Source organism: Triticum urartu, chromosome 7, assembly GCF_003073215.2.
Source record: "Triticum urartu cultivar G1812 chromosome 7, Tu2.1, whole genome shotgun sequence".
In the NCBI taxonomy this organism is placed as follows: Eukaryota; Viridiplantae; Streptophyta; class Magnoliopsida; order Poales; family Poaceae; genus Triticum; species Triticum urartu.
Genome location: NC_053028.1, coordinates 9490748 through 9510001, shown reverse-complemented (window position 1 = coordinate 9510001; position 19254 = coordinate 9490748). Strand labels below are relative to the sequence as shown.

The 19254-nt window shown below is 45.2% G+C and overlaps 1 pseudogene; it reads left to right on the top strand.

Annotated features, from left to right (window-relative positions):
• Positions 1–5431: 5431 nt before the first annotated feature.
• On the top strand, positions 5432–10611 carry LOC125524503 (annotated as a pseudogene).
• The last annotated feature ends 8643 nt before the right edge of the window (positions 10612–19254 follow it).

The window sequence follows — 19254 nt, the reverse complement described above, 5'->3', positions numbered from 1 at the left end:
CTCTTGTTATGGTGCAAGCTCTCACGCGGGGAATTTCCGATCACACACCATTGTTCGTCGACTCAGGGGAGCCGAACCATATGGGAAACAAAAACACCTTCTCATTTGAGATGGCCTGGTTCGAACGCGAGGGGTTCTTAGACCTCATAGCCAGGGAATGGGCCAAGGGTGTAGGAGGTAGGACGGCGGTGGAGCGTTGGCAGAATAAAATTAGGCATTTGAGAAGCTTCTTGCGGGGTTGGGCTAAGCACCTCAGTGGGGTGTATAAGATCGAGAAGGATAGGCTCCTTTCTCTTGTACAGGCCTTGGACATAAAAGCTGAATCCGCGATTTTGCTGCCTCCTGAGCTCCAGGTTAAAAATGAGGCGGAGAAGAGGTTGAAAGAACTTCTCCGCAAAGAAGAATTGAAGTGGGCTTTGCGAGCTAAGGTCCGCAAAGTGGTCCAAGGGGACGCGAATACTCAATTCTTTCACCTCATTGCTAATGGTAAGCACAAAAAGAAGCGGATAGTTCAACTTGAACAAGATGAGGGTACTATTTTAGGTCAGGATAATCTCAAAACTTATATTACCGAATATTATAGATAGTTATTTGGACCTCCGGAGGATAATTGTGTGTCCCTCGATGAGTCCAGGACTGAGGGTGTGCCTCAATTGTCTGATGCCGATAATGATATCCTGGTCGCCCCATTCTCAGAGAAGGAGGTGTTTGATGCTATTGCACAAATGAAAAACAATAAGGCTCCCGGACCGGATGGGTTTCCGGCTGAGTTCTATAAAAAGTGCTGGCACATTATTAAGGGGGATTTACTACCTATGTTTCATGATCTATTCTCTGGACAGCTTCAATTATTTCACTTGAATTTTGGAACTATCACATTGCTCCCTAAGAAAACGGATGCTGTAAGAATTGAGCAGTTCAGGCCGATCTGCCTCCTCAATGTTAGTTTCAAAATCTTCACCAAGGTCGGGACCAATAGGCTCACACAGATTACGCATTCTGTGGTGCAACAATCCCAAACTGCTTTCATGCCAGACAGAAACATCCTTGAAGGGGTGGTTGTTCTTCATGAAACGCTCCATGAAATCCACTCCAAAAAATTAGATGGAGTAATTTTTAAGGTGGATTTCGAAAAAGCGTACGATAAGGTCAAGTGGCCATTCCTCCAACAGGCATTGCGTATGAAAGGTTTTGATGAAGCCTGGCACCGACAGGTCGAATCCTTTACGCAAAAAGGGAGTGTGGGAATTAAAGTGAATGACGATATAGGTCATTACTTCCAGACACATAAAGGCCTACGACAAGGAGATCCGATGTCCCCTATCTTGTTTAACATTGTGCTGGATATGTTAGCAATTTTGATAGGAAGGGCTAAGGAGAATGGTCAAGTGGGTGGTTTAGTACCTCATCTTGTTGATGGAGGTGTATCCGTCCTTCAATACGCTGATGATACAATCATCTTTATGGAGCATGATTTGGCCAAGGCAAGAAATATGAAGCTGGTGTTATGCCTTTTTGAACAATTGACCGGGTTAAAGATTAACTTTCATAAGAGCGAGTTGTTCTGCTTTGCTAGAGCCAAAGACGAACAGGCGTCTTATAGGCAATTGTTTGGGTGCGAGTTGGGGAGTTTACCTTTCTCATACCTTGGTATTCCGATACACCATCGTAGGCTGACAAACAGAGAATGGAAGTGCATCGAGGATCGATTTGAGAAGAAACTGAGCTGTTGGAAGGGTAAGCTCATGTCTTACGGAGGCCGTTTGATCTTGATTAATTCGGTGCTCACGAGTATGCGTATGTTCCTCTTATCGTTCTTTGAGGTCCCAGTTGGTGTTAGGAAAAGACTGTACTTCTATCGGTCGCGTTTCTTTTGGCAGGGTGATGAACTTAAAAGAAAATACCAGCTTGCTAAATGGGACATCATCTGTCGACCGAAAGACCAAGGGGGTCTTGGGATTGAAAATCTTGAAGTTAAGAACAGATGCCTTCTTAGTAAGTGGTTGTGGAAGATTTGCTCCGGGACTGAGGCCATGTGGGCGCAGATCCTTCGCAGCAAGTACCTCCAGACTAAAACATTGTCCCAGGTCACAGTCAGGCCGACTGATTCGCCTTTCTGGAAAGGACTAATGAAAGTCAAACAATCAATGTTCAATAGGACGAGGTTTGTTATTGGAAACGGTGCAAGTACACGTTTCTGGGAGGATACTTGGCTTGGCGACTCACCTTTAGCCATTCAATATCCATCTTTATATCGGATTGCTCAACGACGTGAGGTGTTCGTAGCAACGGTATTTCAATCTATCCCCCTTAATATTCAGTTTAGACGGTCCTTAGCGGGCAATCGTTGGGAAGAATGGCTCCATCTAGTTAGGAGACTAATGGAGGTTCAACTTTCTCACCAACCCGATGGATTACGCTGGAAGTTGACTAGATCTGAAGTATTTACAGTTAAATCAATGTATATTGATATTATTAATTCGAACTCCATTCCAACTTCCAAGTTTGTCTGGGCTGTCAAAGTTCCTTTAAAAATTAAAGTGTTTATGTGGTTTGTTCATAAACAAGTTATTTTAACAAAGGACAACTTGATAAAGCGTAATTGGACAGGACCTACTAGGTGTAGTTTCTGTGATCGGGATGAGACGATTAAGCATCTATTCTTTGATTGCCCGTTGGCCAAAGTTATTTGGCGGATGGTCCATATTGCTTTTAATATTACTCCATCGAATTCTGTCAACACATTATTTGGGACATGGCTTAATGGGGTTGAGCCTGACTTAGCAAGACATATTCGGGTTGGAGTTTGCGCTTTGTTGTGGACTATCTGGAATTGCAGGAATGATTTGGTTTTTAACAGAACATCACGGATTCATTTTTTGCAGGTTATCTTCCGAGCTACAGCATTGATCCGTTCGTGGTCGCTACTCACTCCGATGGAGGCCAGGGAGCATTTGGTTACTGGATCTATCCGTTGGGAGATGGTAGCTCGGGATATCTTCAACCGGTTTGGATGGCGGTCATGTAATAGGATAGGCAATTAGTTTACCTATCTATTTATAGCCAGCCGGTTGTGGCGTCTTTTCCTGGCTAGTTTGTGTATCTAGCCTTTTAGGCTCTGTGTGAGCTACCTTTTTTCTTTTTTTCAGTTCGAGACTTTGGAACCTTGTTGGCACTTTTTGATATTTGGTTAATAAGATGGCCGTATGCATCATTCTGATGCAGAGGCCGGGGAGCCCCCCTTTTCAAAAAAAAAAAACTCTGCTCCTTTTCTCTTCTTACAGAATAGGTAGGATACTACCCACCTTCGGTCAGAAATCATTTAGCTCATTATCGGACTAATGCTAATTTGGTGAATCAGGCTGGCCTACAAGAACAGAGTTGCCTTTGGGAAACCGTGTGAATTGCTACAGTATGATGAAGGGATCGATGTATCTCCAGAGGCAAGGCAGGTGGTTCAGGCTGAGGCACATGATACTGATTGCTCTGCCTGCCTATGCTAGTTAAAACTAGAAAAATCATCGATTCTTTCTCAGGTATGTACATTCTTTCCAAAGCTGGTTATTACATAAATGATGAGTATTGCATATTCAGTGATGCATACACTAGTGCATCAGCTAGAAGCAAGCGCTATATCAAAACTGTACACTTCTATACTAGTTCAGAAGCTATTTGGCTTTACAATATCCCTTCCTTTTGAATATGTACTTTATGGATCAATTTGAAGGTCATATTCCCTTTCCCTGCAGGTTGAACATCAATGGGTTCATATGTTATTCTTGGTCATAGATTTCACATCTGTGAGGATGGTTCATGGTAATGAGCCAGTGATGGCGATGGAGAGAAAAATTAAAGATTTTGATGGGCTGACACCATGTCCACCAGATTACCACCATGATGGTAGTTCTCTGCTCCCGATGCTTTCGGGATTACAAACTGGTTGTTTGTATTTAGTCACACAATGATGTTGTATTTTCAGGGTCCTCTAGTACTGATCTGATTGCATAGAGTTATGTATCTGCTGCTGAAGATTTTGATACAGAATACTCCATTATGTGACACTATCATAACATGAAAGATGCCTCTAGTTTACGTTCTGTAATTTAATTATCGATTAGTGAGCTGTGTCCACTGTCCACATTGGTTACTAGTTAGTTTATTAGCAGGTCCAGTCAGCAAAACTTTAAAAAGGGCAGGTAGCTGGAACAGATCCACTATTGACCTGTTGACCGGTTGGCATCTCTCCCAGATGATACTAGATAAGATCCACTTCCCATCCGCCTTGTCCTTTCCACAGTGTTCTCGTCCACGTTAATTGCGTAGTCGTATCGATGGATACCTGCCAACAGACACTCCTTGCTTACTTTATACCACCAATTAATGATACCAAAATTTGCTTTCTGGTATTATCACATTCTTGTTGTAAAGGAATTTCTGACATCTTAATTATATATGCTGGACTTTATAGAGGCATGCTTCGTGTTTTCTGCTTCAAAGTGTGCAGGACAGGACAGGCAGTAATTCAGTGGGTAAAGCAGGGAATGACAGGAAAGTGCTATTGTCCACAATTGTCGGACCTGAGGTTGATATAATAGCTGCTTCTGGATGTAAACCAAACCCAAGGAAGTGAAAAATGCTAGAATAGGAAGGATTGCCTCTCCAGTTTGTATTGCAGTCACTAACTGTGGACTGTGTGGCACATTAGAGACCAGGGAACAGGGCCAACGTATTTGGAAAAGCAAGATGTTTTGGCTCCAAATGCCATATGAAACGAGAGATGTTTCTTAGTGCGTGCCGATAGCTCAACTGAATGCATGTGCTTGTTGAAATCACAAAACTAATATGTCAATGATTTTGATTCGAGGTATGTACATTCTTTCCAAAGCTATCTGATATATCAATGATGAGTACTATTTATTTAGAGACAAATACCAGTGCATTAGCAACAAATTTGCTACTCCCTCCGATCCATATTACTTGTCGCTCACTTGGTACAACTTTAGTACAAAGTTGCATTAAGTGAGCGACAAGTAATATGGATGGGAGGGAGTACTTTCTTTGTGGAAGGCCTAGAAGCAAACGCTCTGCAAATTCTGCATGTACACTTCTATAGTAATTCGAAAGTAATAAGGCTGTACAAAACCTTCCTTTTTGAGTATGCATTATATCGATGCCATTTGAATAAAACCCCTTTATTTTCATGATTTCCCTGCGGGTGGAACATCTACAAAAGGATGGTGATGGACAGAAAGAAAAAGATTTTGTTACCAACTGGTTGTTTCTATTTAGTCACACGGTGTTGTCCTCTGCTACTTTATACTTCAATTATCAATCAGTGAGCTGTATCCGTGTTGCTTACTGGTTAGTTTATTAGCAAGTCCAGATCAGCTAAACTTAAAAAAATGGGCAAGTGGGTGGATCAGATCTGCTATAGCCTTGTTGACCTGCTGTTTGGGGATGTCTGTCTCTCATTCTCTTGCAACACAACATTGTTAGCTCCTACGATCTGCCTTTACTTCAGCCTTGCCTCATCGCTGCGCCATCTCCTACAACGCTGCTTCTCACTTCTTCATCTGTGTAAGCTCACCACTATTCTCGTCTGTTTTCCTCTACGAATCTGGCTGTAGTGTTATGTTTATTATCTTCCTTATTGCAACTGGCTAATTGATCTCATGATTTCTCACTCCAACAGGTGTTCATCTATTGCTTATTCACGGGTTGTTTCTACCTGCGATCCAGAAGCACTTTGATTGCTCGTCTATCATTTATTCAGGTCATTACTCACTCTCAAAATATTATCCTTGGTTTTTGCCATTGTCTACAGACATGCCAATAGGTTTCTTTCTTCTCATCTCTGTTCCATGCAGTTGACTAATTTATCCTGTGATTTCCTACTCCAACAGGTTTTTCATCCATCTGTCACTTTATTCGGGCCATTCCACACCCCAAAAAAGGAAAAAAGAGGGAGAATTGTTTCATAGATTGTCTACTTGTTCATCTCCGTTCACACTAGAAACACCTCTACTCTCTCCAGCCTAGTGACCCTCACCTTACACGAGGAGAAGTCTTCCTTTAGAGTTATTCTACTTGTTTCCCATAATTTTTCTTTCCACAAAACCAACAAAACGCTCCTCCCTAGACATATACACCCAAAAAAGAAACGCTGCAACCTGATGGAAGTGGCATTAGCTAGCGCTGCCTTAAGTGTTAGCTTAAAATTGGCCGCATCACCGGCCTTGAAGAAGCTCCTTGCTAGTGCCTCAACATACCTTGGAGTGGACATGGCACGTGAGCTCCATGAACTGGAGACCACTATCTTGCCCCAGCTCAAGCTGTTGAGTGAAGCAGCAGACAAGGAAAACCACAGGCCCAAGCTGGACAAATGGCTTCGGGAACTCAAAGAAGCACTTTACCTGGCCGAAGACTTGCTGGATGAGAGTGATTACAACGTCCTCAAGCGCCAAGCAAAGGGGAAGGATTCCTTGCAGGCCAATGCCTCCTCCATCAGCAACACCTTTATGAAGCCTATGCGTGTTGCATCGAGCAGGCTGTCCAATCTGAGTTCAGAGAACAGAAAGTTAATTCGCCATCTTAAGGAACTGAAGACTACCCTAGTGAAAGCCAAGGACTTCCATCAACTCCTCTGCTTACCTGCTGGTTATAATGCAGAGAGCCCTGCTATACCATCAACTCATGTTCCTGTGACCACATCAGTACCACCTTTCAAAGTGATTGGCCGTGATAATGATCGCGATCATATAATACGTCTTCTTACCAAAACGACTGCTACTACTGAGTCTAGTACAGCTATGTACTCCGTTTTGGCCATTGTTGGGGCTGGAGGGATGGGAAAGTCCACCTTGGCACAACTTGTCTATAATGATGAGAGGGTAAAAGAATGTTTTAATGTCAGAATGTGGGTAAGCATCTCACGCAAACTTGATGTCCACCGTCATACACGGGAGATCATCGAGTCTGCCTCAAATGGGAAATGTCCACGCATCGATAACCTTGATACTCTGCAGGGCAAGTTGATTGACATACTAAAAGAATCAGGGAAATTCCTGCTTGTGTTGGATGATGTTTGGTTTGAACCTGGCAGCGAGAAGGACTGGGACCAACTGTTGGCTCCTCTAGTTTCCCAGCATAAGGGAAGCAAAGTTTTGGTAACTTCTCGACAGGATAGATTTCCAGCTGCTCTCTGCTGTGAAGTGTGTCCTCTGGAAAACATGGAAGATGCTCACTTCTTGGCACTCCTCAAGCATCATGCATTCGCTGGACCAGAAATCAGAAATCCACAGCTACGTGAAAGTCTCGAAAATTTTGCAGAAAAGATTGCTAAAAGGCTTGGACAATCTCCTTTGGCGGCAAAAGCTGTGGGTTCCCAGTTGAAAGGGGAAACAGATATATCTGCATGGAAGGATGCTCTGAATATAAAGATTGACGACTTAAGTGATCCGATGAGTGCTTTGTTGTGGAGTTATGAGAAGTTAGATCCACGTCTGCAGAGGTGCTTCCTATACTGGAGCTTGTTTCCAAAAGGCCACAAGTATTTAATTGATTAGTTGGTTCATCTTTGGATGGCAGAGGGCCTCATTGATTCGTGCAACCAAAACAATAGAGTGGAAGATATTGGGAGGGATTGCTTCAAGGAGATGATCTCTGTTTCGTTCTTTCAACCAGTTTACAAGAAATACACTTTTGACACTCCGAGATATGTTATGCATGATCTCCTTCATGATCTGGCAGAATCACTCTCCAAAGAGGACTACTACAGATTGGAAAATGATAAGGTGACAGAAATACCGTCCACTGTTCGACATCTATCGGTTCGTGTTCATAGTATGACGCAACACAAGCAAAGTATCTGCAACCTACATCATTTGCGCACTATTATCTGCATAGACCCCCTAATGGATGATGTAAGTGACCTTTTTAATCAGATACTACAGAATTTGAAGAAGTTGCGTGTACTACATTTGTCATCTTATAGCAGTAGTAAGTTGCCAGAATCTGTTGGTGAGTTGAAGCACCTTCGGTATTTGAACATCATCAGAACACTGATTTCTGAATTGCCAAGATCATTGTGTACTCTTTACCACTTGCAGTTACTTCTGGTAAATGATAAAGTTGAGAGTTTGCCTGGGAAACTCTGCAACTTAAGGAAGTTACGACATCTTGACTGGTATGATTATGGAACATATGATTCAAACAGAAAAGCAGCGCCTCAAATTCCTAACATTGGCAAGCTAACTTCGCTTCAACAAGTTAAGAAATTTTCTTTGCAAAAGAAAATGGGATATGAATTGCAACAGCTGAGGGATCTGAACGAGATCCGTGGCAGTTTAAGTGTCACAAATCTTGAGAATGTCACTGGGAAAGATCAAGCCTTAGAATCGAAGCTGCATCAGAAAAGTCATCTTGGCAGCTTGCGACTTGAATGGTGTTGCCAGAATAACACCAATGCAGAGGATAGTTTGCATTTGGAGATTCTAGAAGGCCTGATGCCACCGCGTCAACTTCGGAGCCTTACAATTGACGGTTACAAGTCTTCACAATATCCAAGCTGGTTACTTAACGGTTCTTATTTTGAGAATTTGGTATCTTTAAGGTTTTCTAACTGTAGCGCATTAGAAAGCCTACCATCCAATACTGGGCTATTTGGGAATTGCTCTTCGCTTGGCCTCCACAATGTGCCAAACCTGAAGACATTACCTTGTCTTCCACTAGGGCTTACATATTTATGTCTGAACAATTGCCCACTGCTTATATTTACTTCCAACGATGTGCCAGAAAATAATGACCAGAGAGAGATCATGAGGACAGACCACTTGGCATCACAGCTTGGTTTAATCTGGGAGGTGGATGCAGGATCAGATATCAAGAGTGTACTCTCACGGGAACATTCATTTATGAACCAGCTGATGATATTTATGCATGCTGATGTGTCAAATGTTCAAAACCTTCAGAGTGCTCTAAAAGGAGAGAAAGATGAAATATTTGCAAAAGAGGATATCATCAAGGCATGGATATATTGTCACGAGCAGAGGATGTGCCTCATGTATGGAAGGAGCATTGTGCTGCCACTGGTTTCACCATCAGGACTTCGTAATCTTTATCTCTTCTCTTGCAGTATTACAAATGGAGCTTTAGCTGTATGCCTTGATGGCCTGGCTTCACTGGAAACTTTGGACTTAAATGAGATCATGACTTTAACTACACTTCCTTCGGAAGAGGTTCTCCAACATTTGACAAATCTTGGCCGTTTGTTCATTGTATATTGCTGGTCTCTCAGGTCATTAGGGGGCTTACGAGCTGCTACCTCTCTTTCACATGTTCACTTGACTTCCTGCCCTTCTTTAGAGTTGGCAAGTGGAGCCAAATGTTTGCCATTATCCCTTGAGAAGCTCAGTATACGCGGTTGTGTGCTTGCAGCTGACTTCCTCTCTACTGACTGGCCACACATAAATGAAATTAGCATATACAAATGCAGAAGCACCGCGTGCTTGTCTGTTGGTAGTCTCAACTCTGTTAAATCATTGGTACTGTATAACTTGCCAGATTTATGTACACTTGAAGGATTGTCTTACCTGCAACTTCACAATGTACATTTGATTGATGTTCCGAAGCTCACCCCTGAGTGCATCTCACATCTTCGAGTTCAGTACTCGCTCACTGTTAGCAGTTCTGTGATATTCAACAACATGCTCTCGTCTGAAGGTTTCTCAGTTCCAGCATTTCTCTCTCTTGAAGGATGCAAGGACCCATTTGTTTCATTGGAAGAATGCACAAATTTCGCATCAGTAAAGACCCTAAGATTTTGTGGTTGTCAAATGACTTCCCTGCCAACAAATCTGAAGTGCTTCTCCAGTCTGAGGAGTCTCGACATCTATAGCTGCCCCAACATATCATCTTTACCAGACCTGCCATCCTCCCTCCGGCACATATGTGTATGGGGTTGTGAGGTATTGAAGGAGAGCTGTCGAGCACCTGAGGGAGAAAGTTGGCCAAAGATCGCGCATATCCGTTGGAAGGAATTTATAGTGTGATCTAGATTCCCAGCTACAAATAAACGGAAAGGTAAATTAGCTCCCGTCGGCTATCTTGGCACTGTCAAAGATATATAGTCTTTCGTAATATATATGCACTTCATTAAACTTTTGAATCTTTGAAATATTCCATTGATTGCAAACTTTTCTTAATAGCAGGTGCTTCAGCCTGGCTCATCCTGCAGCCCAAACTGTCTACTACTTCACGGGCTGGTGTTAATCCCCTCGGTCTGTCTGTCGCCTGCTTTGCTGATTGCTTCACGCATTGCCCTCTTGCACTCCACCACCTCCTGCCATCTGGTGCCACTGTCACTAACGATGTTTTTTGTAATCGTGGTGTTGGTTATCTTCTTATTCATGCGATTATCATCCATTGACTGAACAATTCCTGGAACCGTAGTCTAATTTGCACGTTATTCCATCACTTAGTGGTGTCCTGTTTTGCTATTATCTCCTGTAATCTTTATGTCGTATGTGATCTTACATACCATGTAACTGGAGGTCTCTTTTATCATTCACCCCCGTAATAAGATATTTGATGTACTGCAGTACTTGAGTTTCATACTTGATACAATGTGCCTGCTGCTTCAGGGAAAGCCTGCTGCTTCAGACCTTGGGCGCATGCTAGCTGGTCTTCCTGGTTGCTCATTTCCTGCTGTTTGAGATCTACAGGCATTATCATTATGTACAGATTTCTCTGTTGAACAGCATAGAGACATTTAAGTATGCAGTATCTTCCGGAGGTAAGTCTGGATAAATGTGTCCTGCAGAAGGCAAGAATGAGTTTTGTTATTTAATTATCATGACTTGGCTTTTATGATCTACACCGTATATATGAGGACGGTTCAGAAAGGCTTGTACAGTTTATGTCAGTTGCCATGCGTGACACTAGCTAAGTTGATTTATAATTGCTGATCTATCATATCCGTGCTGGTACCACCATATTTTGCTTGTGCTATCAGTCTTATGGACAATTCTGGACGTGCTGGGGAGCAAATTTGTGAGAGAAACTGATGAATGACTACTTTGGTGGGCAGCAGCTCTTGGAAATGTCTGGGTGTTTATTCAGCTTGTACATTTTTGGTCTTCTCCGTCGATTCAAGGGGAAACACCGAGATGCAAAATTAGATGGAAGATGGATTTCCAAGGTACTACGTGTCATTGTTTGTTTGGTGAATGACAGATAACCAAAAACCAACACATGCAGCATCCTGGATGTTAGGTATCCACTTACGAATCACTCGAATTACTCCATTACAGGAATATCAAGCTGAGCTAGAAGAGGTTGAGGAGGAGTACAGGAGGTAGGAGATGATAGGGGAAAGAGGAAGCCGCTGTTGCCGTTCGTGATCCAAGCCCGGATGCCTGTTCGCTACGATTGGTCGGCTTACTTGTAGTCTGTCCTCATTCGATTGGCACGCAGCCAGGCCCGGCCCATGAGCTGATGGGCTTGCTGCTTGGACCGCCGTTACTGGAAATTGGGTCGCTGACATCCCCTACCCCTTGAGATTCGGCTTGACCCCAAGCCGATGCCACCAAGGACCGTTCGTAATTCTGGTCACCACTCAATATTCCTTGACAGCGACCCGTTCCTTCCAGTGAGTGAGGAATCCACACGGACAAACTGCTGCCGCCTAGGTCCCATGGCTGTTCAAGGTGGCATGCCCACGCCATTGCTTCCTTTGAGTCAAACTGGGCCTTACAAGGTGATGATCCTGCAACAATCACGAGCCAACTAACGGTGTAACGCAAAGCATGATGACTCCATGGGGGCTTCGGCAGAAAACATAGTAAAAGCTCATCCGATCCTTGAACAACGAGGTGCATACATTTTGTAGACCACACAACAGAAGGAGCAGCTCCTGTGAATGTAATGAAGGCCACCAGGGACGGATCATCCAAGAAGAGGGCGCAAGCAGCAGTTGAAGAATCACAACCACAGGGAACTCGTTGAATAAAGCCAGAGCAAATCAAACTTGTATACCCAAGTAGTTGTAGCTTTTTTAAGGCTGGAGCTGCTGGAAGGAGCCAATTGGGGTTGCAGAATTCAGTAGAGTGACCGCCATGCAAAGTGAAAATAAACTGTGGAATAACTGCAGTATGTGACATGCCTTCACTCACCAGCTGAAAGAGCTCGTTGTCGTATTGCTGACCATCTTCGTATAATAAGCCAGGCCACAGTGATTCCGTAGGGCAAACTGTAAACTGCAGTTTCAGGGTTGTAACCGTTGTACTTGAGTAGGAGAATCCAGTGTGATTGATAGCAGGAGAAGTGAGTAGCAAAGAAGCAAAATAGGTAGCAGGATCAGTGAATTCCAAGTTGGTCATTCCAGGAGCACTAGACAATTCATCACACGTGAACCTCATGTGGTCCATCTGTAGATAGAGCTGACTACAGGAGATTTGCTTGAACACCACATGAGTTGTGCAATAATTACCTGAAACTAATGCCAAGTGTAGCTTCCGTTGAATGATTTCCTGAGTAAACTCAAACATTGGCCATGGTCTTGGTCGGAGGTTGGCTACATCATAACTTTGTAGCTCAACTGAAACAGAGAGCCGACGGCAACACGAAGTTTGTTGAACTTGAGCATGCAATTCATAAGATGGCTGCATAGATGATATAAAGAACAACCGTACTGCCACCATGAAGTCCACATTATCCATTAGTTGTGTTTCCTTCTGACTTGGAATAGAGATAAATCTTGGCACCATAAGGATCCCGCAAATAACTATCTTCGAACGACATATTTTCTGCTGCTCATTTTGCGGACACCACAAGGATTTTCTACTGAGGTATAGATAACTAGAACCAAGATGATGAGATTCAAATACCACTGAACCAAGATTGTTAACAGTAGAATAGGAGTTCTCATAGCACTCACTCTTTTGCTGTTCTGAAATTCCACTAAACTCAGAGCCACAACAGGATTCTCTCGTGTGATTTGGATCAGGAGAACTAGGAGTACTAGTCTGAAATTCTACTCTTAGTAGCTCTGACCGTAACTGTGCTGCCTGGCAACTGCTCAGGTGCGCGCCCTCATGAAAGCAATAAAATGACGGCCATGGGCATTGTCTGGACATACAAGAAATTAGATAACCTGTATGTGTAGCAAATGTTCCATGGCAAGAGATTTCTTCCACCAGTGCCATACTGAGACATGCAAAGACATCCACTGCCCAGAATTGAATCACGTTCTGCAAATGACTCTCGATGCCTTGTACCTCTGTAGTATGTGTTGCACGACCTAGGGAATACTGATTTTGCTTGAACTGCGTTAACTGAAGAACTTTTTGGCTTGACAGTTTTGAGCTGAAAGTACCCTGGTTCTTCACGTTATGAGGCAGATGCACAACCCCAGTAGCATGCTGATTAGGATTTAACCATGCTCGCAATTTGTTCCTCATCCAGAGTTGGTGGTCCGGGAGTTGGTGGTCCGGTGGCCACCACACATATCCAAAGTCATCATAGATGCAGCCTCTAGCCGTGTCGTGGAATAAGGCAATGTTGTTCACAACAATCTGTACTGGGAAAGGGGGCGGCCATTGTTGTCGATGCTCATACTGCCAACAACACCAAAGTTCTCCAGTAGGACACGACACAAACCAGAAGCTTCCCACTGCAGCTTCTAAATATGTTGACTCTGAATGATACGCAAACGAGGACCACGACGTTGGGTGTAGCAGCTGACCTTGTTGTTCGATTCCCATATCATGTTTCATGGGCATCTGCGGTGAATGGATGATGTCAATGGAGAGCGCTGCCTACAACAGGTATGAACTGCGTGACCTCTGTGTAGTGGAAGGTGACCGCGTGCTCAGGGTGGACGGTGGTGGCGGCGTCTTGGGCCTCGTCGATGTTGGCGACGGCGTCGACCTGGGTCGAGCCAGTCGTCGAACAGGTCATGGGCATCGGGTCGATGGAGTCCAGGGATGCACCGTGGAGGGATGCACCATGGGGGGTCGCCATGACCTCCTGGGCCTTGGTGGTGGTGGAGAAGGCGTCGGGGGACCGTGAGCACTCTGGCATCTTGGTGAGGCCGCCTATCGGCTGCTGTGCCCATGGGGCAAGCCGGCTGCAGGGTCGAGACGCCCGTGAGGATCTTCAACATCCGCGCGTGCTGCTTCTCCATGGCGTCGTAGCGCGCCATGGTCCCTGCGTGGTCATCTTCCAAGTAGGCCTTCAGCTCCGGGTGCATTGTGGTGGAATAATTGATGAACTCAGAAAAAAAATTAGGCAAAAATTGGACGAACTCGAGAGAATTTGTGGCAAATCGGAAGGGTGGAAGGAGGCTCTGATACCATGATGTTTGGTATCCACTTACGAATCACTCGAATTACTCCATTGCAGGAAGATCAAGCTGAGCTACAAGAGGTTGAGGAGGAGTACATGAGGTAGGAGATGATAGGGGAAAGAGGAAGCCGCCTTTGCCATTCGTGATCCAAGCCCGGATGCCTGTTCGCTACGCTTGGTCGGCTTACTTGTAGTGTGTCCTGATTGGCACGCAGCCAGGCCCGGCCCATGAGCTGATGGGCTTGCTGCTTGGACCGCCGTTACTGGAAATTGGGTCACTGACATCCCCTACCCCTTGAGATTCGGCTTGACCCCAAGCCGATGCCACCGAGGACCGTTCGTAATTCTGGTCACCACTCAATATTCCTTGACAGACACCGTTCCTTCCAGTGAGTGAGGAATCCACACGGACAAACTGCTGCCGCCTGGGTCCCATGGCTGTTCAAGGTGGCATGCCCACGCCATTGCTTCCTTTGAGTCAAACTGGGCCTTACAAGGTGATGATCCTGCAACAATCACGAGCCAACTAACGGCGTAACGCAAAGCATGTGACTCCATGGGGGCTTCGGCAGAAAACATAGTAAAAGCTCATCCGATCCTTGAACGACGAGGTGCATACATTTTGTAGACCACACAACAGAAGGAGCAGCTCCTGTGAATGTAATGAAGGCCACCAGGGACGGATCATCCAAGAAGAGGGCGCAAGCAGCAGTTGAAGACATCAACCACAGGGAACTCGTTGAATAAAGCCAGAGCAAATCAAACTTGTATACCCAAGTAGTTGTAGCTTTTTTAAGGCTGGAGCTGCTGGAAGGAGCCAATTGGGGTTGCAGAATTCAGTAGAGTGACCGCCATGCAAAGTGAAAATAAACTGTGGAATAACTGCAGTATGTGACATGCCTTCGCTCACCAGCTGAAAGAGCTCGTTGTCGTATTGCTGACCATCTTCGTATAATAATAAGCCAGGCCATAGTGATTCCGTAGGGCAAACTGTAAACTGGCAGTTTCAGGGTTGTAACAGTCTACTTGAGTAGGAGAATCCAGTGTGATTGATAGCAGGAGAAGTGAGTAGCAAAGAAGCAAAATAGGTAGCAGGATCAGTGAATTCCAAGTTGGTCATTCCAGGAGCACTAGACAATTCATCACATGTGCTCATGTGGTCAATCTGTAGATAGAGCTGACTACACGAGATTTGCTTGAACACCATGAGTTGTGCAATAATTACCTGAAACTAATGCCAAGTGTAGCTTCGTTGAATGATTTCCTGAGTAAACTAAACATTGGCCATGGTCTTGGTCGGAGGTTGGCTACATCATAACTTTGTAGCTCAACTGAAATAGAGAGCCGACGGCCACACGAAGTTTGTTGAACTTGAGCATGCAATTCCTAAGATGGCTGCATAGATGATATAAGAACAACCGTACTGCCACCATGAAGTCCACATTATCCATTAGTTGTGTTTCCTTCTGACTTGGAATAGAGATAAATCTTGGCACCATAAGGATCCCGCAAATAACTTTCTTCGAACGACATATTTTCTGCTGCTCATTTTGCGGACACCACAAGGTTTTTCTACTGAGGTATAGATAACTAGAACCAAGATGATGAGATTCAAATACCACTGAACCAAGATTGTTAACAGTAGAATAGGAGTTCTCATAGCACTCACTCTTTTGCTGTTCTGAAATTCCACTAAACTGAGAGCCACAACAGGATTCTCTCGTGTGATTTGGATCAGGAGAACTAGGAGTACTAGTCTGAAATTCTACTCTTAGTAGCTCTGACCGTAACTGTGCTGCTTGGCAACTGCTCAGGTGCGCGCCCTCATGAAAGCAATCAAATGACGGCCATGGGCATTGTTTGGACATACAAGAAATTAGATAACCTGTATGTGTAGCAAATGTTCCATGGCAAGAGATTTCTTCCACCGCTGCCATACTGAGACATGCAAAGACATCCACTGCCCAGAATGGAATCACGTTCTGCAAATGACTCTCGATGCCTTGTACCTCTGTAGTATGTGTTGCACGACCTAGGGAATACTGATTTTGCTTGAACTGCGTTAACTGAAGAACTTTTTGGCTTGACAGTTTTGCGCTGAAAGTATCCGGGTTCTTCACGTTATGAGGCAGATGCACAACCCCAGTAGGATGCTGATTAGGAGTTAACCATGCTCGCAATTTGTTCCTCATCCAGAGTTGGTGGTCCGGTGGCCACCACACATATCCAAAGTCATCATAGATGCAGCCTCTAGCCGTGTCGTGGAATAAGGCAATGTTGTTCACAACAATCTGTACTGGGAAAGGGGGCGGCCATTGTTGTCGATGCTCATACTGCCAACAACACCAAAGTTCTCCAGTAGGACACGACACAAACCAGAAGCTTCCACTGCAGCTTCTAAATATGTTGACTCTGAATGATACGCAAACGAGGACCATGACGTTGGGTGTAGCAGTATCACGTTTCATGGGCATCTGCGGTGAATGGATGATGTCGATGGAGAGCGCTGCCTGCAACAGTATGAACTGCGTGACCTCTGTGTAGTTGAAGGTGACCGCGTGCTCAGGGTGGACGGTGGTGGCGGCGTCTTGGGCCTCGTCGATGTTGGCGACGGCGTCGACCTGGGTCAAGCCAGTCGTCGAACAGGTCATGGGCATCGGGTCGATGGAGTCCAGGGATGCACCATGGGGGGCCGCCATGACCTCCTGGGCCTTGGTGGTGGTGGAGAAGGCGTCGGGGACGACCGTGAGCACTCTGGCATCGTTGGTGAGGCCGCCATCGGCTGCTGTGCCCATGGGGCAAGCCGGCTGTGGGGTCGAGACGCCCGTGAGGATCTTCAACATCCGCGCGTGCTGCTTGTCCATGGCGTCGTAGCGCGCCATGGTCCGCGCGTGGTCATCTTCCAAGTAGGCCTTCAGCTCCGGGTGCATGGTGGTGGAAAAATTGATGAACTCAGAAAAAAAATTAGGCAAAAATTGGACGAACTCGAGAGAATTTGTGGCAAATCGGAAGGGTGGAAGGAGGCTCTGATACCATGATGTTAGGTATCCACTTACGAATCACTTGAATTACTCCATTGCAGGAAGATCAAGCTGAGCTACAAGAGGTTGAGGAGGAGTACAGGAGGTAGGAGATGATAGGGGAAAGAGGAAGCCGCCGTTGCCGTTCGTGATCCAAGCCCGGATGCCTGTTCGCTACGCTTGGTCGGCTTACTTGTAGTCTGTCCTCGTTCGATTGGCACGCAGCCAGGCCCGGCCCATGAGCTGATGGGCTTGCTTCTCGGACCGCCATTACTGGAAATTGGGTCGCTGACACTGGAGCATCAGGCTGAATGGGTGGACCATGCTTGTCTCTGTCGCCTGTTCTCTGAAGCCGAGAGAAAGGCTTGTAGCTTGGTGGCCTGTTCATAGTACATACGGTGCATTTACGCCCTGATGCAAAAGTGTAGCAAACTGTACCACAAGATGCAGTCGAGTGCCCAGCAGACGGTGACAGGGAGCATCTCGGGGGATTCGAGGTCGGCGAGGAAGCGGCTCTCCCGACGTCAGCTAGACCTGATGAACACAATGAGGGGGAACGAGATTGTAACTCTTAAGTGTTCATCATCGTCCACGTCGGTTGGGTGTCCCGGTGTTGCTGGCATGTTCAGAGTTCAAAGAAAATGACTCGGACAGAACTGCAAGAGGCTCCCCTCTTGCCGCCGTGCTAGAGCAGGGTCGCCGACAACGACAAGGCTTCTGGACCGGAAGGGGGCCGTGTGCCAGCTCGTCGAGGAGCTCATGGCGCCGTCGACAATATCTGCAGAATGCAGTACGTCTCTGCCTACCAAACTGCAACATTTTATCATTGCCAGGGGAAAAGAAAAGGGTTTTTGACTGAATTTGGTGTTAACTGTATCCTGGCTGATAATTGAAATTATTGTCTGGCTAGTGCCATGGCATAAGTCACTCACACCGCCTCATCTGCGAAGGTGCGCCTTAGAGTCATTGAGGATTCTCCGAATTAATGGGGTAAGATAAGAATCCACTGATCTCTTTTTACCTGTCAACATAATCCACTGATCTGACAGAGATTTTCGGTCCTAATTCAGCCACACTCGGTGTCCTGTGTTTGAGATCTTTACATTGCAGCGATGGAACGACACCTTGCGTCACCCACATCCTGCCATGGGACCTACTAGTAACTAGTCAGACAGAGTATGTCGTCATGGAAAACACTTGTCTGAACTCACCCTGATCATTGGATCTGCAGGGCTTTGGAAGTCGGTGCGCTGATCGTGTGCATACGGTACGTGTGGACGCGTGGTGCATGTAGATTCTGTTTGTATCAAGCCAGGACTGTGTTAAGCAGAGCAGCGTATGAGTGTAGAAGTATGCATGCTAGTCCAACTGTTCAGAGGCTAATGAATGTGTAATACTAGAGTTTAGAAGTATTTTTGCAAGAGACTGAACTGTAACACTTTGGCCAACCAAAACATGTGATCTAATGAATGTGTGAGAGAGTTAAGACGTAACCGCACAGTAAAGCTACAATACCTGAACAATATTAAGATAGTTTCCTCTTCATTTTTTTCGGGAGGTGAAGTACTCGGATGACCGAGATAGTCTTTCTGGTTAACTACGCCTGCTACCATGGCGCATATCTTTTGAGATTCATAACAATTATTTTAAAGATATTGAACAGTTTAATATTAAAGGACGGCGACTTTCATAGTTCTTCATACGCTATATGTAATTGAAGTGCGTTTTTACGTAAGTGAGCCATCTGTTTTGTTTCAGGAGGAAGCGCAACTGGGCTAGGCCTGCTGCAATTTTTTCCCATCGATGGAGGAGCAGCCAAAAATATATGCCCGTCAGGTATTCGAACTCCAGAGTTCCACCTTGGGGATCGATCAAAGCAGCCAACCAAACT